The sequence below is a fragment of the Condylura cristata genome, unplaced genomic scaffold (genome assembly GCF_000260355.1).
Source record: "Condylura cristata isolate star-nosed mole 26May11 unplaced genomic scaffold, ConCri1.0 scaffold00008, whole genome shotgun sequence".
NCBI classification, from domain to species: domain Eukaryota; kingdom Metazoa; phylum Chordata; class Mammalia; order Eulipotyphla; family Talpidae; genus Condylura; species Condylura cristata.
The window spans coordinates 3,551,010-3,576,284 of record NW_004567109.1 but is presented as its reverse complement, the minus strand read 5'-3'; the positions used below and the strand labels follow the sequence as shown (position 1 = coordinate 3,576,284).

Sequence of the window (25,275 nt, the reverse complement as noted above, 5' to 3'; positions counted from 1 at the left end):
ATCAACGCAGAGTCACTTCAGCTGTGTGACCTTAAGAAATTACTTGATATCTCTGGTTCTAGAAAGGAAATGCTCTGTGCATCCCTCGCTCAAGGAGCAGGATGCATTTACCAGTGGTGGGTGCTCCAGAGGAGGGGGACAGGGCCATCACCTCTAAGGTCAGGACGATGAGCTTCAATCCCACCCATGCTAAGACTCACAAGAGAATCAATGTCCCACCTTACGAGGGTCAAAAGGGACCCAGACTGCCACGGCAACCAGCCCAGTCCTTGGACAGATGGGAAGCCTGAGGCTCAGAGAATGGAAGGAATTGGCCCAAGGACATACTTGGGCTGTGACTGCAGTCTCCCCACTTCCACCCCAGTCTCCTTCCACCATGTAACACCGAGATGCTTCATTTTCAGCCTAGTTTCTGGACTTTATGGGCAACCACAGGAGAGGTGGCACAGGGCCAGGTCCGGATCCTTTGGGAAGCCAAGGAGGAGGGGGCTTGCTGCAACTCCAGACCCAAGACCTCTCCCCTTGGAAAGACTGTGGGGCTCTGGGCATGAGCGCTGGGGATTTTCCCAGGGAGGGGGCAGAAGCTCTTGAGGGCAGCAGAAGGGCGGGGTTGTGGAAGCTGCAGGCAGATGGGTCAGCTGTGCCTGCATCAAGCTGGAGTAGACTGATTGGGTGAAGCCAGGCTGATGGAAAGTTGGAGAGAATGTGAAAGCAGCTGGGAAGGAGGAATTGGGAAACCAAAAGGTGTATGTGGGGAGGGGGAGACAAACACGGGGGGGGGGGGGGGGGAGAACAGAGAAGGCAAACAAAGAGACAGTGCAGCAGAGAATGCTGGGGGAGGACGATGCAGAGAAGGGCGAGAGTGGCCCGGTTGTAGAAGAATCTGGCTGGAGGTCCGAGAAGGGTGGCAGGCATGGGCTGATTGAGCTGAACAAAACCGACCCAATGTTCTGAGCCAGCTTCCTGCTTCTGTTTGGCAGATGCCCTGGTTCCTACTCAGGTCTGCATTGGGGAGTGGGGGATGGTTGCTCTACCGTTCTCTGTTCCAGAAAGGAGCTAAACAGTGTTTGTTTGGAGGCTGTGTGTGTGCACGGAGCCTGAGCAACTCAATGAATCACTAGGCACCCCTGTGAGACCTGCTGAGCTCTGGAGTCCTGGCCTCAGTCGGTGACCCGATGCCAGGAGAGCTGGTGCTCGGAGGGACCACCTCATTCCCCACGTGCGGGTCTACGTTCCCTCTGTAAGGATCGGTTGGACTGTGGGCATCGTTGCGTGAGTGGACTATGAATCTGTATGAGGATTATTTGCGGGTGATCTGTGTGAGTGTACTGTACGCTGGATTCGTGGGCGTGCGTGCAGGGGGTGGGGTGGGGGAGGGGAGGGGTAGAACCGCCAAGGCCGGGCGCTGTCCGCGGTGCTGACGCGGGCGTGGACAGACCCGGACCTGAACCCAGCCTCAGGAGGGATGGCGGGAAGCTGGCGTCCACAGTGGGGAAAAGAGGGGCCGAGAGAATGAAGCCTCCTCGGCGGAGCCTTCCTAGCCCATTTGTGGGCCTCCCCAGGGAGTTGGGAAAAGTTCTCTGAGCGGCAAGGGTGGCTCGCGGGACATGGCCCGGCTAGCGCCAAGGAATCTTTTCCTGACCCTCAGCGCCGTCACTGCCCAACTGCCCATCCCATCCCCATGCTCATTCGCGTTCTCCGCCGGGCCCCGGATCCTCTCACGCCCCATTTCCACCTTCTACCCGGTCTACCCTGGAGCGCCCGCGCGCCCGGAGCTGCAGGTAGGTTAACTGGGCCCCAGGACTCCGGAAATGTCCCGCCGAGAGCGCGAAGGTGAGTGCGCTAAGGTAGCCAGCGGATGAGGGGAAATTATTAACCTTTTCCTGTCCCCTCCCTCCGCTCTAACTGGGTGGAAAGCCCAATCCTGGACGGCTTCAGACTGACGCTCAACTTTTATAAAACCCGTCGTCCCCCCCGCGGGGGCGCGCAGAGGGCCGGAGGTCGGAAGCCTCCCCAGAGGTCGGAAGCCTCCCCGTTTGTGGACATGAAATTGGCCGGTGCAGACTGAAGCTGCCCGGGCGCCGCAGGGAGTTGGTGCGGAGCTGGGGCCCGGCCACGGGGTCACGCTCTGGGCTTGGCAGACCACCGGCCGGCTCTCCGGGAGAAGGCAGTGGGGGTGCGCCAAGGCCCGCATCCCGGGATGGAGCTTCCGGATGGAGACCCGAAGAACTTCACACACAGCCCCGCGCAGGCCGAGGAGAGGGGCGGCGAGCCTCAGGTCCGAGCAGTGCACGCCCCAGCCCCGACCCGGATGGCGCCCGGCGACGGTCGGACTCACCTCGGCGGGCCAAGCTTAGCTCGAAGAGCGGCGGGCACAGGAGGGAGGCGGGCCGGAGGAGCCGGGGCTGCGGCCACCCTGCGGTGCAGACTCGTCCCCTCCGGGGAGTCGCGGAGAAGCTCCTCCGGGCTGCTGGAAGCCGCGGTTCCCCGCTCTGCCCCAAAGCGCACAGACCACCAACAGTCTAGTGCGGATCCGGATCCCCGGCGCGCAACCGGGAGCACTCGGCGCCGCCGCCTTTTATTCGCCGCCCGCCTTTGTTTGGGTCCTGGCTCCTACCACGGACTGTGGGGGTGTCCGGGGAGAGGATCTTGGAGTAGCGCCGCCCCCTGGTCACTGGTGCCCCGGGGCACCCCGCTCCTGGGCCTTGCGGCTGCGGCCGGCGAGGGCCCGCGTTCTGCCGCGCACTGCTGTCTCCGGAGCCCTCCGCCAGCGCCGCCGTGGCCGCCACTCCCCCTGCGGGAGCCGCGCGGTGGTACAACCGGACTCCCAAAGCTGGCGGGCGCGGGGAGGGGGGGCGGTGAGCGGCGCAGCGACCCCTGGGGGTCAGCCCTCACCTCTGCAAAGGGCCCCAGTCCCGGGGTTGGGGGCTAGGGGGCGGGTGGAGCGGGCGAGGGAGCGGGGCAGGCTCACCCCGAGTTTCCTAGGTTCCCAGGTCTCTCCCAACATGTGCGCCTCCCCCCGGCCCCCCTGTCTTGGCAGGCCACCAGCCTTCTGGACACTCGAGGGCATCCCTGGGTCTCCTCCGGAGAGAACTGCCAAGCCCAGGATCCTGGCACTGTCCCTTCCTCGCTCTCCATTCACCTCTCTGGCACCAGAGTCCCAGGCCAGCCCCTGGACCTGGCGTCTCTCCAGCTCCTGACCCGTGGGAGGAGGGGAACAGAGAGAGGAGGATCTGGGGAGCCACAGCCAGCGGTTGTCCCACGTCTGTCTGCCCGTCAGGGCTCAGAGTGTATCGGGGCCACCCAGGGAGAGCCAAGTGGACACCTCAAGAGTGGACCGGCTGCCGGCGCCAGCTGCACGGTCAAGCAGGGAGACGGTAGCTACAGGCGCGTGAGGGATGAGCCGGGAGTTCGTCAGATGCCCTCTGAGTGTGTGCGGAGAGGAACAGGGAAGATAAAGAGACGGGCGGCCATAATCCTGGCCTCCAGGAAGTTCCCAGTGAGTAGGAGAGAGAACACTCTGGAGTTCTAGAAGGAAAAAACAAGACCTGTCCCCCTCTGGCGTGGTCCGCCGGTCAGTTTCCCAGCCCTGCTCGTTGGAAAAGGAAACTAAGTTGGGGGGAACTTTAAGTTCAGGTGCCGGAAGGAGCTCTGCCGGACCCCTCTGCGGTGCCTCCCAGCTGTGGCACAGCCCGGGCTGTACCCACAGGCTGGGTGTCAGCCCCACACACTGGCAGATGACCCTGGATGCCCTGAGGGCTCATCTCGGCAGCACCAAGGCCTGCTTACCCCCCCCCCACACACACACACCTGCTCAGGATGGTCAGGGCAGCTATTACCAGACTGGCTGAGTCTCTTGGGGGTTTCCCTGGAGCTGCCTCGGCTCTCAGTGACCAGAGAGGAGGGCGGAGGTCCTGGGGCGGCCCCTCCCCTCAGTGTGGGGGGAGGCGGACGGGACTCAGCTCCCAAGATGCGACACATCTCTCCAAGTCCAAGGTGACCTGTGAGTGGGAGGGAGCAGAGCCAATACCACCCTGTGAACACCCCTTGGCACACACTCCTTGGCACCTCCCGGGGCGATGGAGCGCGGAGCCATGGGAGAGGGTGGGAGGGTGGAGAGCAAGGAAAAGATTTGTTTTTAAGGGAGCTGTGAGGAGACACAAAGTGTGTTCCCAAGTCCAGCTGGGAGAAAAGGGTTTTCTTTTCTGATTGAATGACTTTCTCTTTTCAGCCGATGTGAAGGCGGCTTCCAGGAGCCTCCTCAGTGTTCCCCAAGGCTCCTGCCTGGTTCCTCACCCCTGACAAACCCACAGGGAGTTGGATGCCCCCTGGTGCTGTGTCACCCTCACCCCACACCTGGAGACACCACCCCACTCCCCTGGGAAATGGCTTTAGTGGGTTGGGCCTAATACCAGGCAAAACCAACGAGTGCCCAGGGGCCCCAAACTGTTAGTAAAAAACCCATGCTGCCCCTTCTAAGGGTTCCTGCCCACCGTGCACATAAAAGCAATAGGCAAACTCTAGTATGCTCACGATTTTTTTTTAAAGATTTATTTATCTATGCATACAGAACTGGGGTACAGGCCAGAAGTGCAGGGGCAGTGAGAGGATTCACCAGAGATAGAGTGGGGAGCAGAACAGGCTGACTGATGAAGTCCACTGCTGAGGGAGCAGTGGGCAGGTCAGGAGAGGTCTGCTGCACCCTGTGGGTCACCTCCGGGGCAGGCAGGGATCGAACTCATGCGGAAGTGGCTTTAGCTTCTCAGTGCTGTGCTTTAACCTGCTGCGCCACCAGGGAGGGCCCATGCTCACGATTTTTAACCAGTGAGAGGTTCAAACGAAGTAAAGAGAGGGAAGCGGACTTGAAAATATGGACCCAGGAAAAAAAGAGCCTTGGGCACCTAGGAGACTCCACAGAAGCAGGAGGCCCCCTCGAATGCCCCCTGGCTCTTTTGATTCAAGACATCGGGGCACCAGTGCAGCTTGTGACCCTGCAGCTCGCCAGGCTCTCTTACTTCATCTGCCCGACTGGCCAGAGCTGGCGCCACCTCTCCCACCCGACCTGGACCTCTAGAGGATCTCTGGGGGGGGGGGGGGTCTGGGCTTCCTCTGCCCTTGTGGGGGATCTTCTGGAAACAGCATGCAGTGGTGTGGGGGAGGAGGTGGGCTGTGGCACCAGGAACACTGGAAGGATGCAATTTTCCCAAGCCATCAGCGGGGTTTTAAAAATGCAAATGGAACCGGGCCTTTGAAATATGCCTGCCATAAAGGGGAGCCGGTGGTGGCAGCAGGAGCTGGCACGGGTGTGGAAAGTCATGAGAATCCTCCTCCTGGGGCCTCATCCTCAGACTTCCTTCCCCCCTGTCTGCACCATACCTGTTCATGGGCCCGGATGCCCCATCTCAGGGCACCTCCCTGAAGCTGCCTTTCCCTCCAGGTGTTAATTAAAGATGATTCCGAGTGATCTGCCCAACTAAATGGCTGCAAAGAATGAGGTTTTAGTTCCCCGTGACCCCCCACTCCAGTGTGGTCTCGTGGAAGTTCTTCCTGGGTCTGATTTAAATGCCTCTTGGTGCCGATAACCTGCTTCCCCTATGCTCTGTCTTCAAGACTAATTGAAAAGCTTTCTCTTGTAAGGGGCTTGAACTATAAAGGGCTGCTTTGTCCTTAGCGCCCAACCTTTTATTTCTTTTTCTAATTTCTCTCCCAGCATGTCTGAAGCAGGGCCCCTGAGCCCAGCCTCTGACTGTGCCACTCCCAGCAAAGCTAGATTTCTGTTCCACCCTTTACTAGCTGGGTGACCTTGGGAAAGTCGCTTCATCTTGTCAAGCTCTTGTCATCTCATCTATAAAGCAGGGATGTACAAGTACCTATCCCATAGTAGTGGTTATAAAGAGTTTATTAAATGCGAAAATCTTGGAGCAAAAATAACATTTAGCCCAGCGCACTGCACACACTGTGCTCAGTCAATATTGGTGGCTACCCCTTCTTCTTCCTCTTCTTCTCTACCCCCTCCTCCCCTCACACTTCCCACCTCCTCCTCTGTCTCCTCTCCCTCCCGGCTTCCTCTTCATCTTCCTCCTCCTCCTGTCTTTCCTTCCCCTTCCTCCTCTCCCTCTTTTTCTTCCTCCTCTTCCTCCTCCTCCTCTCCCTTCTTTTTCTTCCCTCTGAGCAAGAGATGATTTAAAGATGAACATAACATCATTCACTTGGCTCCCAGGGAAGGAAATGTGTACAAATCAAGCCCTACCTCATGGCTGAACATCAGAGGGAAGAAGAGGTTTAGGAATGTCAGTGTTTAGAAATACAGAAGATTAAGACAGTTTCTCCACTGCCCCAATAAAGCAATTGCATCTATAGACAATTCCCTTTCAATCTGATAGTAATTTCGAAGTCTTGGGTCCCAATCTCCAATCCCACCTTTTCCAGGAAGCCATCGCATTTCAGAAGCAAGTAAACTGGGGCGTGCTGGAAAGAACTCTACATTTAAGAAACTCGGTTTGATTTTTTCTTTTATTGACAGATGACCTTGGGTAAGACAGTTCATTTCTCTGTGACTCAGTTTTGTCGACTGCAAAATTTGTTTATAATATGGCTGCAATTATCTTTTCAGCTGAGGTGGAGCATAGATTTATAGGTAACAAGTCAATAATTAGTCATCTATATGGTGATACATAGTTAGTTATATAAAGAGATATCTAGGATAGAATGCTCAACCCCTGTGCCCATAACTTGCAAAGCTGATTGCACTTCACGTGACAGAACGGCTGCAAAAGAACTCAGCCTACTTGCCCAAGTTCATGGTGAATGAATTTCCAGCTGAAGAGCACGCGTGGAGCCAGTTCGTGGCGGCACTTTGTTTGGACGAGGTTTCAGTTCCAGCTTCTCCCAAGATACCATCTTTCCTCTCCCTGAAGCTCTGTTCAGGAGATAAGTGTGAGCTTGTGGGGGAAGAGAACAGATGAGTCAATAATTCAAGAAGAGAGAGGGGGGGGAAGTGTGGGGAAAGGTAATGGTGCTGAGCTGGGGTGGGGCGCTGCAGTCGGGGCCTGGGGGAGGCTGGGCAGATGGGAGCCCTCCCTCCACGCTGCCACCGTTCTGCAAGCACCGGGCCTAACACTCCTTTCCCAGTCTGGCCTGCTTCCTCCAAGGAAGTGGGCAGCCTGCGCCAGAGTGAATACAATCCAAGTTATTAATTGCCTGCAACAATTAGCCCGAGCGCCTGGGCCTGCAGACACACACGAGCTCTGAAAGAGGGAGCCAATTACAGCTTCATCAATATTCACGGTGCTGCATAATTCTCCCTCAACATGATGGTCCCCTCCTCCCCCATCCATGTTTCTATGGGCCTTTGCTCTGACCCCAACATCTGGAGAAGACCAAATATTACTGAGGCCTTCAAGAATGAAAGTCAATGAGGGGTTAGACCCGAGGGGCATGCTCATAGCAGGGTCAGAACACTGACAGGGAAGAGCAGGACCCCATCAACAATCTGGACAGTGCGGCGTTAGCCAAAGTCCCATTGTACGGGAGACAACGTAAACTTCAGGCTGAGTGTTTTGAACAGGCCTTATTATTAGGACTGGCTGTGAAAAGAAGAGGTCAGAAACAGCCCCCCCCCGAAGTTTTGGGTTAAATTCCAACTCAGTCACATATTACCCTTCTGCCTCTGAGAAATCCCTTCATGCCTCTGAACTCGTTTTCTTACCTGTGACCTGGAGACAGAGGCCACACCTCTCCATGGAAAAATCTTCAGCCATATTCTTTGCAGAAGCACATAGCAACACAGTGAGCTGGCTCAGTGTGAGCTGGAAATAAATGGTAGCCATTGCTCTCTATTTGAGAAGAGCCCTGGAAGGAGATTCCTTTTGGCCTGTGCACCCCCTTTCCCTTGGCAGGGGGAGTAAAAGCAAGGAGCAATGAGCATGAGGGTCCAGGGACCTGGATGCTGACCCAGGTGTGCTCTAACTTATACTGTGATCTTGGCGCCCTTCCAACCCAAGTACCTGCCCTTCTACCTGGCAAATGAGGACATGAGACTAGATGGACTCTAGGGTCCCTCTAACTGTGATATTCCAGGAGAGCAGGGCCAGAGGGAATGTGCTTCCATTGGGTAAAAGACTGTGGGCTGTATGGAATCCCCAATTTTTCCAGGTGGTAAATGGCAGCAGTAATAAAGCTGATGAAACTGCCAAATGAATATAAAACCAGTTACATAAATGGTTGAGCCTAGAGTCATGCAGAGGTTGGCTCTGCATCACAAAGAGAAGCCACATAGACAGGAAATAAAGATAATCACCTTGTACCAACACCTCCTGGGAGAAGTTCAATAGAGATCTCATTGGTGGAGAGTTTCAGGACCATGGACAGTGGCCCACGCCCGCCTGCATCCACTTGCCACCCACCTGGGCCAAGCCTGTGATGACAGCAAAGAGATAAGGACATGCATGTGGCCACTGAGATGGGTCTTTGGAGGTGTGGTGGTGTTCAGTGTGAGTTATGCTGAGATTCAAGAATAACTCAGTTACGCCCGGTGGGGGGGTATGCCTGCTTGCAGCTGTGATGAGTAGAATCACTGAGGCTGTCTCTCAGTCCCTCACCAGGTTCCTGGAGCTCCTGTTGGTGTCTGCTGTCCCATGACTCAGCACAGAATCCCAGCCCCATCTTCTACCTGCCCTGCCCCTTCGTCCCTCTGGCCTCTGCTTCCTGGCACACGCTGGCCAGCGCCACTCCCTGCCCAGTCAGTCTGGCTGGCCCACTGGCGCCAGGAGCCAGGCTAGTTTTAACCCTGACCGCCAGGCTCCATCTGGGCCTCTGCAATGACAGCAAGAAAGAGCTTTTCTGGCATCTTCCCAGTCCGGAATCTGTGCAGCTCTTTGGGCCGTCCCCGTGCCAGGTCCTATTCCTGCACATCCAATGTGGGCAGGGCAGAGAATGTTCTGTGCCAGAGAATTCTGGAGCCAGGACCCCTGAGCTGAGATGGAGGGTTGGAGGACAGGTCACCGGTGGCCAAGGCGTTAAAATTCCTTCTAAGGAGCAAGCGATTTACTAACTACATCAGCACCAATAATAATTAATGGGTATCATTTATTGCTCCTGGTCTGTATGTGCATTTAATCCCACAGCCATCCAAGAGGAAATTGAAGCTAGGAGAATAAGTTGCTTTAGGTCACACTGCAGGTAAATACTACAGAGCAATTAAATACAGGCAATTTGTTTCTATAAGCCAAGTTCTTTATACATTATTAGTCACATTTCACAGATGGAAAAACTGAGAGGCAGAGAGAGGTTAAAGGACTTGGCTAATGTCAGTGATGGGGGATTCGAACCAAGGTTGGCCTGACATCAAAGACAATACACGTTTCTGTTCTACTCTGTTGCTCTCTGACAAGATCCCCATGGGTGGCCATTCTCAGACTCAGTCGCATCCTGGGTCTAAAACACAACTAAAGCCATCTCTCTGCTCATCCCTAGGGAAGTCACTGTCTCTCTCTGAGCTCCCTGCCAAGAGAAACATTCTAAGGTAGAGTTCACGTTCCAAGTTCAGAATTGTTTTACCCGACAAGATTCTCCACGGAAACTAGAAGAGCCGTCCTGCAAAACCAGGACAGTTCACAGGACTCAGGAGGGCAGTGCCCCTGTGCCTGCCAGGACAGCATGCAGGAGCCAGGACTGCTGGCTATGGACGCCCAGAGCGTTGCATCACCGACACAAATGCCAGGTCACATCCTGACCTCTCACTTGACCAGGGAAACTGACGCCTGAGTGGCGGAAGTGGTGCGGTTGCCTCCTGACACTGCCTTTGGCCACCCCCCAAGGCCTCCGTGTCCTTCCCAGCACCTCTGGGTGCTCATTTTGCAGCTGGGCACGTCTGAAGACAGCTGTTCTTGCTGGCATCCACGGTCACATCTGGCAGATGTGGTATCAGGATGCAGGAAGAATGCACGAGCAGTCTTAAGGACCACGTGGGCACAGCCTGGGCCTGCCAGCCTGGTTGGCGGTGCCTGGGGAGCTGGGCTGGCGGCAGGACCCCCCCCTCCCCCCACTCCTCTGCCTCCTGGCCCTGCCCCCTCCTACTGCTCTCCCTCTCCCCTCCCTCCTCCAGCTCCCAGCTCTTGCTTGTTTTCTTTCCTGTCTTTCTCCCCGTGCTCCCAGATGCGCTCCCTCCCCTCCTTGCCACTTGTTCCTTCCCTCAATAATAAGCACAGTAAACATTTATTGAGCACTTACTGCGTGGCAAGCCCTTCACAAGCGTTTTCCATGCACATCCTCTTAATCCTCACAGCAGCCTAGGAGAACAGGCTCCTCCTCTTGATGCATGAGCACATGCCTAGGGAGGTCAGGGTTTGTAAGGCCACATTGCCTGCTGGGGACAGTAGCACATCACACGGGGGAGGGAGGCCAGAGGTGGCCTGACCCACTCCCCTTTGGCCTAGAAGGGATTTCATAGTGCGTGATTTCTTTTTGATTTTCCTTTAAAACTCTTAGGTGGACCCTCCTTAGTGGCGCAACGGGTTGGAATGCAGAGCTACGAAGCTGGCCGCAGTCGCTTTAGCACGAGTTGGATCCCCCACCAGGGAGTGACCCACAAGGAGCAGCAGACTCTCCAGTCTCGTCCGTGGCTCCCCTCAGCAGTGTGCTTCGTCGATCTGCCTGTCCTGCTCTCTGCTCTGTCTCTGGTGAATCCTCTTCACCACCCCTGTACCTCTAGCCTGTACCCCAGTTCTGTATGCAAAAAATAAATCTTTAGAAAAGAGAAAAATACTCTATCCACCCTAGATTGTGACATATCGGCTCCTAACCGCCCCCTCCCAGTGGGACACACAGGGTCCGCTGATGCTCATCATGTTCGCCAAAGCACAACGACCAGACCACGGCAGGTGGGACTGTAACTGGGTGAGCGCTGAGGCTGTCCCCTCAGACCCGAGGATGTGTGGCCAGTGTCGTTTAATCATTGTACAACTGCCGGGCCTGTGACTGGTGTATTACACTTGTCCTAACCTTGTCTGTCCCGTTTTGGGGTGAGAGAATTTACAGAAACATACTCCCTCTAGCCTGCGGAGGCCTCCCTGGGACTTCTTTCCCAGAAATCTTTTCTTCCTCCAACTATTTCTGGTAGCATTTAGAAAGCAAGAAAACAGTCATTTTGCACGTGTCCTGTGTGTCCTGTGGGAATTGCTATCACCTCATACAGAGTTGGGGGTTCAGCATACAAGACCTTCAGCCAGAGGATCTGTAGTCAAGCCCCTGACCAGCAATGTGCCTTGGGGCGTGTCACCTAAACTTCTGCGCTTAGGTTGTCTTGCTTCTCAAAGAGGCCCCTTCCTGAGGTTGTGCTGAGGCGTGGGAGGTGTGTGGGAGTACAGAGATCAGTGGCTAGACCTAAGCACTTGTAAATGTCGGTTATAATTATCTTATTCCATCCCACCACGATCACAGACAATAGCAACTGAGAGAGCTTAAGTCACTAGTTCAAGGTCAAACAGCTAGCAAGTGGCAGAGCCAGGATTTGAACCCAAGTCTGACTGATTCCCACTAAGGTCTAAGGGCTTCCTTGTGCAGCCACAGGATCCTGAAGTAAGGGGGAAATGAGGTACAGAGGGGCTCAGTCAACCCCTCCAGTGCCATGACCCAGAGGGGTCCGCCTGCCGACTCTCCTGCTTTCTCCTGCCTGCTGTTTCAGCGGGACGCTCACCCTTTCCCACTCCATCATTTATTTCAAAGTCTCTGCCCTCCACAGAGCCCCTGGGTCTTCCCACTCCTAAACTGCTCACTTTACAGACACTAGAACCCTGAATCTAGGCCTTGCTCTCCCTGGTGCTGGCGGGAGGGGGGGCTGCGGAGGGCTCTGGGGGAACCCAGGAAGCCCCTACAATTTTCACATTGCCTGCAGGAGGGTCTTCAGCGCCAAGGGCTCCCTGCCCCCACCCCCTTCCCGCTGCCTGCAGGACACAGCCTGGCACTGAAGGTGGCACTCAAGGCCCTTTCTCCCAGGGCCCCCTCCCACCCCCACCGCCGCAGCAGACTGGGCTCCCACGAGAGCTAGCCTATCTTGGCTCAGACACACCGGCTCCTTCCTGCGCCCAGCCCAGCCTTTCCTCACTCAAGTCACTCCATCTGCCCAAGATGCTCTTTCTCTTCTTCTCCACCAGCTGAACTATTACTCATCCTTAAGGCAACTCATCCTCTCCATGATGAAGCCACCCCCAAGCCTCACCCCACTCTTTACCCCAGAGAGACTCCAGCTCTCCCTCCTCTTTGCTCCTAGAACAATTTCACACATCTATTTCTGCATTTATCACAGCTCTGACTTGCTTTCTATATTGAGTCTGTTGTGTGAGGGTGCACGAAGCCTCTGGCAGGGGCCACTTCCCAGGCAAGGAAGTCTGGAACCTGGAGTCCCAGCACCGGCTGGTACTGGCCAGGACCTGGTACTGACCAGAAGTCAGGGTCAGAGGTGGCCAGGAGAAGGGGAGGAGGGGAGGAGGGGAAGAGGGGAGGAAATGGGGCGACTGCAGGTCGCTCTAGGCACGATGCACAGTCCCAGACATGGACATAGAAACTGGCTCCCACCTCCTCATCCATGGGGTCCCTAGCACCCCAGTTTCAGGTCGGCTGATGCACACGGTTGCCACCCCAAGCTGTGTCCCCTCGCCGCCTTTATCAGTGAGCGATCACGGCCACTGTGCCACACTCAGAGCTCAGTGGCATTTCGCAAGAGCAAATTCTTTCTGCACACAGGTCTAGAGCTCTTTTTGGGGAGTGGCGGGCGGGCGTCTGCGCCACATGTAAGGGACACAGCTCCCCTGGTCACGTCCCTCCTCCAGCTGTGGCAGGAGTCCAGGACAGCAAGCACAGCCACGTAACATGCCCTGCGCCTCTTCTCGAATTAGATCTGCTGTCACCCCATTAGCCAAAGCAGGTCACCCAACCAGCCAGAGTCAAGTGGGTCAGAAACTGACTCAGCTCACTGTGGAGCGCAGCAGGGGTGTGAATGGAAAACGCCGCCCCAGGAGAGTGAAGAATGAGAACACAGCTCAGTCCTCGGTGCGTGTCTGTGTTCCACCTTCCTTCTTCCAGAGTCTATCTGATGGCTGCGTACCCCGGAAGGCAGAGGCAGACCCATCTCTGAATCCCCTGCCCAAAGGTCCTTTAGCTGACTCTACCGTCCCTATCAGAAACTGACCTATTCTCATTGCAAAGTAACAGCAGAGGAGAAATGCAAAGAGAATGCACAGGCTTCAAGAGTTAAAAATAAAGAATAAAGGGACACATCATTTGTTTAACTCTGGGGAGTGGGGAGACTTACCTTCACCCCCAGCTATCCATTGCCCTAAACCGAAGAGGCGGTTCCTTCAAAGCACTGAGTCAGGTTCTCCTAGGATCACTGATTGTGAACCCAGAACCTTCACGTGGGGACACTACTTGTCTCCCCGCATCTGGTGCTCTCCTCCCCCTTTTCAATGGAGAAACACCGTTCCCCTCAGGCCGCGTGATTGGATGGAGGTATACCTCAGGGACCCAGCCCTGAGCAATCAGAGAACCCCATCATTCCCTTCGATACAGTGATTGATTCGGGCATAGACTCGTGGAAATCTGGTAAGAATTCTGTCTGTGACTTTTGCCAAATTGCTGGACATGTATGAGGAATTAGAGGAATCGAGGAAGTGACTCAATATTTTCTACAGGACTTGAACTTGCACCCACAGGTTTTGTGTTAGCCTTCAGGCTACCACACTGATTCCAAAGCCATGAAATGAGGCACCAAGAAAGATTTGGCTTGGGCTCCTTGATCAAGCGATGCCTGAAGCCCTAGTTCTACTTTTGAACTTTCCTGCTATGAGGCCAGATGGAATGGATTTTCTGTCACTTGCAGTTGAGAGCATTCTAATTAACTAACCTTGGAACTTTATAATTATAAAAATTTGAACTCCTGGAATCAAGGGTGCTTGGAATCAGAAATCTACTGAATTCCAGAGAGCTGAAGTTCTCTAAGACTAACAGTAATTTAAGGGAAGATGAGTAGGGGCCGGCTATGGGCAGAGAAAGGGTAGGCAGTAGGTGCCTTTATACCACCCCTACTGCCATGGACACATTAGTCCTGGACAAGGAGCTCCTGTGGCACCAGATTCTCAACTGCAGATTGGCCTGGATGAGTCAGGTGCAACGAGAGGCACAATCCCAGATTCCTGGTCTCGGCAATGGCACCAAGCTGTAGCTTTTCAGGTTGTGTTTCCCCATGGTGCCCTCTGAGCTGGTCCGGGGATGTGTAGGCATGTTCTTAAGAGAAACCATTCCATTAAAAGGGTCAGGAAGCATAAGAGTTGCTCAGAAGGAGGGGTGAGGGTGCCCCTCAGAAGGGCTGAGTTTGGCCAGCAGAGAAGCCTGCCTCAAACTGGACTCCTCAAGCCAGGTACCTGGCCCAGTGTGACAAACTCTGGCTTGGCATCAGCACCCCCTCTTGCTAGCTAACTTTCTAAGCAGGTATTTCAGGAAAAGCAAAGACTCTCACACATCACTCTGGCTTCCCCCCGTTGGGCCCATCTCCAAGGTGCCAACAGCTGACCTGGCTTCTAGGCCACTTCCCTCTGCCAGGGATGGGGCTGCCACTGGCTTTGACCCGCTCCAGCTCACAGGACCTCCTACCTGACAGCTCCTGGATCCAGCTTCACGTCTGACCTGGACCCTCTTAAGACCTCAGAAGATAAAGGGCACTTTTGCCCTCAATTGATCACCCCTGAGAGGAACAGACTTAAGTTCTAGTTCCACTGTCAGCAATGACTTGCTACTTGCATATCTCGACCTCAGTTAATCCACCTGTGAACTGGAGGCCTCCCCAGGAACAATCAGCTTCACTGTAGCTTATGCAATAGACCTTATGTCTGCCATTCTACAGGCGTAGAGGCCAATGCCCTGAGCATCCTGACCTCATTACCTCAGCAGTATCCACTCAACAGTTACTGGATGAGCACTATCTACTTGCGAGGCATTGTGCTAGGCTCCAAGAACATTAAGATACCTGAAACCAGATCTCAACCCACAAGCTACACAGTGGGATGGATCGCAGACTTGCTTAAGGTCAGAGAGCAACTGTCAGTCCATTTGCACATAGTAGGTGCTCAACCAAAGCATGAATTGACTTCAATCGCTGTATGGATTGACTGCACACAGTAGGGGCTCAATCAATATATGAATTGACTGAAATAAAGTGGGCAACTGACAAGGAGGTAAAAAGAGAACGGGATGAGAAGATGCAACAGAGAAAGGGAGATGTCAATTTCCAACCTCCAGGCTGGGTTTGCACACAAAAAAATCTATCATATCTGATGCTGTTTGCTAAAGACCAGAATGGAGATGAAGGAAATGAGCAGTAGCGGATGGTGTACTTGGCCCCTACGTCAATGCAGCTTGGGGCTGTCAGGGACTGTGCCTGGGCAATGAGCTCTGTAGGGGTCCCCAGAGACCCTCAGACAGGGCTGCAGAGAAGACAGGAATGGTGTAGTCAGGAGGGCATGCTCGTGACGGCGGTGACGAGGACGGAGGGGTGGCTAATATGAGAATGAACCCTCAACTGCCTGCTGAAAATGTCATGAAATGTACCCAGCCTCAGAGATGACAACCTGGTTGCTCCTCAATTTATGGTCTGTGGACCAGAAGCAGAGCCCACACCTTGGCATTTGTTACAAATGCAGCCTCTCCCTTCCATCCCAAACCTCCTGAATGTGCATCTGCATTTTCAGCACGGTCTCCCACTGTTTCTTAAGGCTTATCACAGGCTGGAACCACTGGAGAAGTTTGGAAACACCGGGTCTGTATCTGCCCAGGGGTTCTGATTTCACAGGATCAGCCTGGGACCTGGGCGTGGGTGGGGGAGGCCCTCTCCAACCCGAGATCATTGACGTACAACACTGTGTGAGGAAAAGGTGCACGACGTGCTGAATCAACACACTGGCCTATTGTAAAGGCCCCTAGCCTTCGCGAACACCTTCCCATGCCACAAAACCCCCATTTCTTTGAGAGTAGGGCTTTTTCAGGTCCAGCAGGTTCTCGCGTGCAGCTGAAGCTGAGGACCATATTTTAACTTGAGAGGGAACATTCCCAAACTTGCTCTCCCCTGCCCTAGAACTTCAGGAGGGGACTGTTAGCACCATTTTCCAGAATGGGCCGTCCTTGTTTTTCAACCCTAGGCGGGATGAAACCCACCAGCAGCAGCAGCATCTCCTGGGAACTGATTCGAAATGCAGATGTCAAAATCAGAAACTTTGAGGGTGGGGCCCAGGATCTGTGTTTTAATAGGCTTCTACAGGTGATCCAATGCAGGTTCAAGCGGGGGGGGAGGGCATTGTTTTAGTAGGGAAGAGCCCTGGATTGAAAGAGCAGATGGTGGCTCTCTCTCTGCCTGAATGTCCTTGAGGGAGTAACTCTCTCTTTGGGCTTCAGTTTCCAGTTGTATAAAATGAGATGCAAGGACCAGACCTGGGCTAACACTCCCCTCGGTCTTAGTGACCATACCAGACATTACTAATCCATCACAGCACTGCCAGACATCACTAATCCATCATAGCACTGCTTCCTTGTGCAGGATGGATCCTAGACCTTTCCTCAGCACACCTTCCCTCGAGACCAGTCAGGTCAAGAATGGCAGTGAAATTAACCTCTCTGCTGTCCCTGATGCTATATGATCACTGAGAGCCCTTCCAGCCACAACCTGCTTCTAGCACCTTCTTCAGGAAGTCTTCCAATGCTTCCAGGTCCTAGGACAAGTGAGCTTCCTCAGAGAATGATGCACCCTTGTCTGCATTCTGCAGCCCCTCTATGATCTGCCTCCTGCATTGGACTGAGGCTCCTGGTGATCAGGGATTATCAGGACCCCACCGCCAAGCCCGAGCTTGCAGGGATAAACGCCAGAGACACCTGTGACTGAATGAAGCACCCAGATTCCCAGTGTCAGGGGCAAGGTGTCCTCATGGGCCCTTGCTCATGGTGCCGTCTGTGCCTCATTCTAATGGCACATTGGCTGACATTCTCTCAGCACATTGGCCAAGTTCCCACTTGCCAATCCTCTATTACTGTGTCCGTGCTGCCCTGGCGTGGTGCTGAGAGGTGCCCTGCATAGCCCGTCTGGCCTGGCTGCTTCCCAGGAAAGGGGGCGGGGGGAGAGTGGGGTGCAACCAGGTGGCAGTGGCAGGCCTGCCATCTTCAGCAAGGAGCTAAGGGGCATGGGAGTGAGGCAGAAACTGCATCATATGACTGACCCCTGAGTGTGGGGGAACAGGCACCAGGAGCATGGTCGTGCTCACACATCAGTCAAGTTCAAGGACACGGGAAGGCTGCCCTCTCAGCTGCCTGCATGCCTCACAGACGCTGGCCTCGGCCCAGCCAGGAGGGAGGAGGGGCCGGGTCCATGCAGTTCCATTTACGGATCACCTACTGTGTGTTTGGTCATGGGGCAGTGAAAGAGGACACAGCCTCTGCTCTTAGAGAAGGAAGAGATGAGGAAGGTCATGGGCATATACAGGCCACGGCTGTCTGCCACATCCAGTGTGACAGCAAGGTGCATCGAGTACCTGCGCCACACAGGTCCTACTGTGTGCCAGGCCCTGTGAGGGGGCACGTACCCCCTAAGCCCTGAGCCTAAGAGAGCAAGGTCCATGCATCCATTATGTTTGAGACCTGCAAGAATGGAAGGTGGACCCCACCTGGGCCCTGGGCCCTGCAGAGGGGACTGTGCACTGAGACCAGGTGGGCACCGAGCCCTGCACCTGTCAACCTGACAAAGGCCCGTCAGGCAGCTTCAGGACAGGCTCTTCATCCTGTGCCCTGACTTGCAGGAGGCCCAGCCCAGAAGGCCTCTCTTGTGGGAAGGCCTCTCTTGGGGGGGTGGCCTCTCCTGCCCCGACAGACTGAGTGCCTGGCTCTTTCCTCTGTGCCTCCTCCACAGCGGCCTGGGCTCCTCTGGCCCTGGTGACTGACAACCAGGGTGGGCCAGGGTTTGGCCGCTGCTTAGTGCTCACCTCCAGGGTCGCCCAAGTGGCAGCAGAGCAAGCTGAGTCCTGAGCGGGTCGGGGTCTCGCCTGACGCCACACAGCCAGCAAGTGACCGATCCAGAGCTCGACCCCAAACTTGCCTGTTGGGGTCAAACAGGCCGTTGGGTCGGGTAAATGAGCCCAACCCAATTCCTGGGCCCTGGCCTGGCTATACTCCGAGACACCTACCAGCTATTGCAACAGCAATAAACTGAAGCTTTGGCGCTAACACGGGCTCCTTCGCTCCCGGCACCGCCTGCCTTGGGGCGCGCCAGGACTCTGAAGTTATAGTTCCGGACTGGAACACGTGGTAACATTTCTGGGGAGAAAGGACCAATCCTGAGGGGGCAAGCTGTCACCGCCCCCTGGGGATTTGCATACCGCACTTACCCATGATGCTCTCCCTCCTGCTTCACCAAATAATAGCTGAACAGATTGCCTCGAAAGGAGAATCCCTGGATTCTGGAGTCGTGGTTCTAAATGGCTGTTTATCTAGGTTTTGCTTCATTTCTTTAGAAAAATCGTTGAAACTTAAGTGAGTTAAAGGCAAAGGAAATGCAGGGTTCATCCATCACGCGAGGAGGATGGGACTGAGCCCCAGGGGGAGTTTTGTGGGCGCCTGGGGGCCCTCCGACGGCGCTGGCTTTGTGGACCTGCCCCTCCTGGACGCCCGGGCTCCCCCCCTGGCTCCCCCACTGGCTCCCCGACGGCGCGGGAGGACGCAGCCACATTAGGGTTGAAACACCGGTCTGTCTGCCCGAGAGCCACGATCTCCTGCATCCGGAGGTGAGCTGTCTGCGGGCGAACCTGCTCGGGGTGACAGAGACAGGCCCCCCAGAGCGCCGGCGGGACACCTCCTCAGCTCTGGACACGTCTCGGCCCTGTCTCTGCGTGCCTGGGCCTCGCCTTGAACCCCAGCGTCGGTGCTCCCAGGCACGAGACCGCCCTCTGTGCTCCGTGGCTGCGTGGCGCTGGCAGGCAGGGCCAGCCGGGGTCCTGGTCCCTGCGCCGGTCCACAGCTTCATCTCCACAGGCTCAGCCGCGAGGCCTTGGGCGCCTCGTTTGCCTCAGCTGCTGGTATGACTCAGTTTGCTCGTCTGTAAAATGGGAGCTGCATTGCCTGCTTGATGGGGTTACTGCGGGGATTCGATGTTTTAATTCAAGTAAGGCGCTTGCCCAGTGTCTGGCGCTAGGATGTAGTAAGCGCTCATTCAGCAGATGCCGGCCACAGTCTCCTTCATCTGATCATTCATTTCCCGGCGCCTGCACACTGGGAAGGCAGAGGGGACACCGTCTACCTGGGCCCTGTGGATGTTGAGGTCCAGAGACGCTGCAGGCTCTCTGGAGAGGAGACAGTGATGCTGAGGTGTCATGCACCCAGAGTCTACCTTGATGACAGCCTGGCACCCGGGGTGAAGGCTGAGCTCATCCACAGGCCAGAGAGAGGACACGTGGCACCTCTCGGGACCTGCAGCCTGCGATGGCCAGACACTGGCGTGTGGGTGGCAGCGAGGAGAGAAGAGCAAGAGGCAGGGGCAGGGGCTGCTGTGGACACAATCCTGACCCTGACAGAGCTGTTCAGGCCTCACATCCATATCCTAGAGCGTGACTTTATTTAGCAAACTCGGGGCTCCACGCCTTCCCCCACCCCCCACCCCCAGGTTACCTGTGGTCCACTGCAGCTCAAGCATGAGATGTACAAGAAGCTATTGGGGGGAGAGTGGACCCGCCTTTTGTTAGAGTATTTTGTTGTGACTGTTCTCGTCTTAATTACTGTTACGGGTCTCGCACAATGCACTGCACCCGTGGAGAAATGACACTTTCCCTGGGGCGTGCAGCTGGATGAAAGGTCACCGTGTTCAGGCTCCAGGCCCGGCAGAGGTCTCAGGCCTCTGTGGGGGTTTGGCAAGTACCCCCGTGGATAAGGTGGGGGGGGGGGCTATTGTAGGCTCTTGCAGATGTAATTGGTTAAGAAGAGGCCTGATCAGGGCAGGGGGTCTCGAGTCTCAGCCAGGGTCTTTCCAAGAACAGGGAGAGAGAGCGGACAGGGCCTGTGAAGACACCCACGCTGCAGGGGAAGGCCGCGCAGGCTGCGTGCGCAGTGTCGGGCGCCGAGAACTGTGGCTGTTGCCAGAAGTTGGAAGAGGCCAGGAAGGATCCTGCCTCGAGACTGCAGGGAGGCCCAACTGGGGCGCATCTCCACCTTGGCCTCTGGCTGCTCCCAGAACTGCGGAGAACACATTTCTGGGCTTTTAAACCCTCCCAGCCAGCTTTTGGTAATTTTTTCGCAGCACCCCTTCTCCACCCACCCCTGTGCTAACAGCTACTCCCAGCTCTTGGGGGGCAGCTTGAGGGGAAGTGCCTGGCCATGGCCACTTCTCTGGGTCCCCCAGGTGCTACCCAACGCTCACTACTTTGAGACTGACACTGCGGCTGCCTGGCTCCCCAGCTCCTCTGCTTCCTGCCTCAGCGCCATTCCTGTCAGGCCCTCAGTGACTGTGCCATGGCCGCCGATAAACCATCGGCCTCTGCGTGACCAGCTGAGCTGGCGTGAATCATGTTTATCGCAAACAGGAAACAAAAGGAAGAGAGGAACAAAGGCCGGGGAGGTGGGCCGGAGGGCCGGTACCCAGCGGGAGCGGTGCCCAGCCCAGAGGTGCCGCCCGCAGAAATCCCCATTAATTTCCTGACGTGGCTCCAGGACCGAACAGCCCAGTGCTCTGTTGAGGTTTATCTGTGCGCCTCAGCTGTGAAGCGTGCTGCGTGCCAGCTTCTTGGGCGCTTCAGAGATTTACCAGGCCCCGGGAGGGGGCAGGAGGCACCGATAGCCGTTTCTGGCCCATCCATTACCCCCACAAAGGCCCGGCTTTCAGTGCTGTCCATGGATGAAATTGCGTGACATTCTGCCTGATAATGAGGTGTCGCAGGCCTCAGCGTGGGGGCAGGAACTGTGCTGGCTGCCTGCCCTGCCGAGTCACCCCCAGTCCAGACTGGCCTGGCCCCAGGAGCCAGGGGGAGCCAGGGAGGAGTGAAGGCCTAGGTGCCAGAAGGGGACAGGGGCGAGATGGCGGAGGTAGTAGCAGGACCGGGGGAGCCAGAGCTCACTGGCATGGCTGGGCCGCAGCTCTGCCTCATCATATAACAGTGTTAGCTCCCTACTGCTACTGTAACAGATTAACTCTGACAAGGTGGCCAAAGGCAACAGAAATGTAGTCTCTTACTGTTGTGGGAACGAGTTCAAAATCAAGGTTTGGGCAGAAATGCTTCCTTCCGGAGGCCCCGGGGCCGCAGTGTGTCCAGATCCCACTTCTGCTTCCATTTCTGCTCGACCTTTCCCTGTGTCTTTGCGTCTCAAAAATCTCTTCTTATAAGATCCAGTCATGAGATCAGGCCCTCCCTAACCCAGTGTGACTTGATTTTCAGTGGGTTACATCGCCAGGGCTCAGGGCATTTGGGACTCCAGAGCTCCATCTTTTGGAGGCAAGACTCCACCCATTTCGACCAGCCGCTTTTGCTGATGGCTTCTCTGAGGCCCAGCGCGCTGCTGGGAGCTCTCCGTGAACTCTGCTCAAAGCTTCATAATAGGAATCTGCCCCTACTTTACAAAAGTAAATAAACCATTTTTAAAACGATACTATGAATGAAAACAAGTTTGAGGTTCAGACAACTGTAGTTAAAATAATCTAGGCCCCCTGGGCCCTCCCTGGTGGCGCAGCGGGTTGAAGCACAGCACTGAGAATCTAAAGCCGCTTCCGCATGAGTTCGATTCCCGCCTGCCCCGGAGGAGACCACATGGCGTGGCAGACCTCTCCTGGCCCGCCCGCTGCTCCCCTCAGCAGTGTACTTCGTTGATCTGCCTGTTCTGTTCCCCACTCTGTCTCTGGTGAAGCCTCTCGCCGCCCCTGCACCTCTGGCCTGTACCCCAGTTCTGTATGCATAAATAAATAAATCTTTAAAAAAAAAAATAATCTAGGCCCCCAAGCCAGATGCACATCCAGCTGACTCAGGTAGGTGGATGCACAGTAACATGGGGAAGCCTGGGCTGGGACAGGCAGAGGCAAAGGCCAGAGAGGCTTCCTGCAAGAGGTGGCTCAGATGGAGAGGTCAGGCAGGGGGTCTGCCTGGAGGAGGTGACCAGGAGCAGCAATCTGGTGAGTGAGTAGGGGTTTGTAATTTTGCAAGCAAGGAGACCCAGAGAAGTGAGGGACAGGGGCAAGGTGACAGTGTTAGGGACTGGGTGTGACAAACGATGGACTTTGTACTCTGGGAACTAGATCCAACAAAAAGAAAGACACTCTGCTCCTCTTCTGCCTCCCACTCCCCGGCAAAGAGCTCCTGGCCTGACTCCAGAGTGGGGCCTGGCCATCCACCAAAGGCCCGGGGTGGGGGGGGCATGATGCCCTGGGGACAAGGAGGACACTGGCACAGCCGTGCTGCCCGCCTGGACCCACCGTGCCCTCACCCACTGGGTAGGCTCTCCATCTTCTAGGGCCCCTGATATTTAAGGAAATTAAGGTCAGGTCTGACTGCTAAATATTTGTCTAAGCTGAATAGAAAATGGTGCCAGAGAAGAAGGCCTTCAATTTTATGAGCAAATAAATCTTAAGAGGGAGAGTGGGTTGGGGGAGGGGGCGGGGCAGGACGCTCAATTATTTAGAGCAGAAAGTGCCTCCCGAAGCCTTGGGGGACTGTCCACTCCTCCCCTCTTTTGAAAAGTGGCTCTTTCACTCTGCTCTGTGGCCCAAGCTAGGAGACAAATTCCCTGCAGTGCTGGTTCCCTAGTGGGGAGTTCCAGGCTGCCTCTCCCTGGTAACTGCACACTGAGACCCCAGGGACTGCCAGGGGCTGTGGGGGAGGAGCGCCTGGCCTCTGGTCTCAGCTTGACTCAGGTCTGCATTATGCTGGGGGCCTGGGCCTCCACATCCCGCCCCCATCGCTGGGTGACTTAGCAAGTCATGGCCTCCCGGAGGTTCAGTTTTTGCATCTGTAACATGGGGGTCAGCCAGTGTGAGTCCCTCAGCTTGGTGTGGACCTGAAATGAGGTGCTGCCCGTGAGGTGTCCAGCTCAGGCCATGGTCCTCTGGGATGTGCTTGAGGTTGGAAAAATAAATGGACACCAAAGAAGTCTACTTTCTAATCCCAGAAACTGAACATAGCACGGGGGTGGAGGTCATCAAGGGAATGAAGGTTGCTGATCTGTTGACTTTGAGAGTGACCTGGTTACCCATGTGGGTCCAGTGTCATCACGAGGGTCCTCAGGGACAGAAGCAGGAGGGCTCATGCCAAAGGGATGCGATGTGAGAATAACTGGCCAACCATTGCTGGCTTTGAGCTCAGACGGCTATGAGCCGAGGAACGTGGCAGCCTACAGAAGCCAGAAAAGACACAGAGTGGGTTCTTCCCCAAGCCCTCTGGCAGGAACGCAGTCCTTGATGTGAGCCCACAGAGACCCACTTCGGACTTCTGACCTCCAGAAGCATGTAGGGAAATAAATGTCATTTTAAGTCACTAAGCTTGTGGTAATTTGTTACAGCATCAATAAGAACCTAATACAGTGTCCAATAAGCAATAAATACTGTCAGCATCTGTAATCACAAGAGAAAATTATGTCGATTCCATGAATACAAAGAACCCTGGCTGGGCATTGGGTTCTGGGCATGACCGTGAAGAAACTCCCCTCTGGTCTTAGAACTCAGTTTTCTTCCGTGTGAGCTGAAGGATTTGGATTACAAATGGTCCTGCCTCGCCTGCCGACTCTAAACATTTTCTTGCTGTAATTGTCCCCTGAAAGGCTTCCGTGTGCCCACCCCACACCCCTCCTTTCCACCTGCAGTCTGTTCCCTGCTCCGGGCAGGGTCCAAGCTGGGACTGGCGGAGCTGCGCTCCAGAGGAGATAGTTAATAAAGGCGGGAGGGGAGAATCAATGTGGCCGACATCCCTATGACAGATTGGTGAGTGCGACAGATTTAATATCCTGCCGTTTTCCTTCCCCAGCCCGGGGGCCAGAATTGATTAAATAAATTAAAGCTCTGTGGCCCGGGGTGCTCCGAGTAAGGTCATCCGGTCCTCACGCTGCTACTGTCCAGCTACTGGGCTCCTTCCACCTGATGGTCCTGAGTAGCCCACCGAGGGTGGGGTCCTGCAGCGCTCCGGAGCCTCATCCTGTTAGGACCACAGTGATGCAGGTGGATTTGGGTCAGGTGCGAAATGAGATTTTCAGGAGGGGATGAAAAGTGGGTGGAGGGTAAGAAGCAAAGATAGGGCGGGACCGGACACAAGCCAGGCAGAGAGACGCCGTGAGTTGGCAGGCTCAGGCTGGGTATGTATGGGCGTTGGTTGGGCAGAGGGAGCCCTGGGCGAGGCAGGAAGACAGCAGCCAGGGATCCGGACTTGCCCAAGGTAATCTATGGTCGCACTGGAGCTGGGCCCCATGCTCCCTCCCGGCCGGCTGACCCTCCTCCCTGTCCCCCCCCACACCACCATGTATTCATCTCCCAGCTGCAACTTTGCCAACTCTGCTCATGACGGCTCAGGAGGGGGCGCATGGGAACAGCCCTCTGAGCATGGAGGCCCCCGCGACAGAGCCGGTCTACATCGGAGGAAGAATGGAGGGAAGAACAAACTAGGGGGCCCGTGGGGCAGGGGTGCTCCAGGCCAGACCAGGGACGCAACCTCGAATTTGAGTCTGGACTCGGGAACATGACCTGAGAAGGGGGACACGGGGCCCTCTCCCTCCTGCCACCCAAAGGCATCACTTTTCACCACGTGGCCCTGGACAGCACGCTGGTGCAGGGAACGGGGCCCAGAGGCAGAACCAACAGGACTCAAGATCCAGTTTTCTCACAAATCAAGGTTCTCGGAGAAGTCAGAACCCCGTCTCCCTATCTATAAATCGGGGACAACAAAGGTACTAACTCCATGAAGAGGGACCTGTCCAGGGTAAATGACAGAGCTGGCAGGACTGGGGTCTGCCCAGTGTCTGCTCAAGCCAGTGTTTGGTGTTGGGAGGAAGGTTCATAGAGAGTTGGCTCAGGCCACACCCACAGCAAGTGCTCACCAGGGCTCGCCACGCCCCCTTCCTGGAGGTCACGCCCCTTCCTGGGGCCACGCCCCATGCTGGAGGCCACGCCCCATGCTGGAGGCCACGCCCCCGCTGAGTGAGTTCAACTCCATTCATGGTCTCCTGTAACAGATCTCGAGGTGCTAGTGGAACCAGCTCAGTCCTTTAGTTTCTCACGAGCAATTGGTT

At 55.6% G+C, this 25,275-nt stretch overlaps 1 protein-coding gene and 1 long non-coding RNA gene across 2 annotated transcripts in view; both read right to left on the bottom strand.

Moving 5' to 3' along the window:
* PTCHD2 (patched domain containing 2) overlaps positions 1-2,663 on the bottom strand; it is a 41,909-nt gene extending 39,246 nt beyond the window's left edge. The window contains exon 1 of the mRNA XM_012722321.1: positions 2,339-2,663. The gene's annotated coding sequence lies outside the window, so the exon portion shown is untranslated. The remainder of the gene's footprint in view (positions 1-2,338) is intronic.
* A 3,821-nt stretch (positions 2,664-6,484) lies between these two features.
* LOC105853397 lies at positions 6,485-10,273 on the bottom strand. Its single transcript, XR_001145245.1, has 4 exons — positions 10,231-10,273; positions 8,300-8,416; positions 7,709-7,808; positions 6,485-6,941 (listed from the first exon to the last, which is right to left on the bottom strand). It is a non-coding gene; the product is annotated as an uncharacterized LOC105853397 (long non-coding RNA).
* Between the last annotated feature and the right edge of the window lie 15,002 nt (positions 10,274-25,275).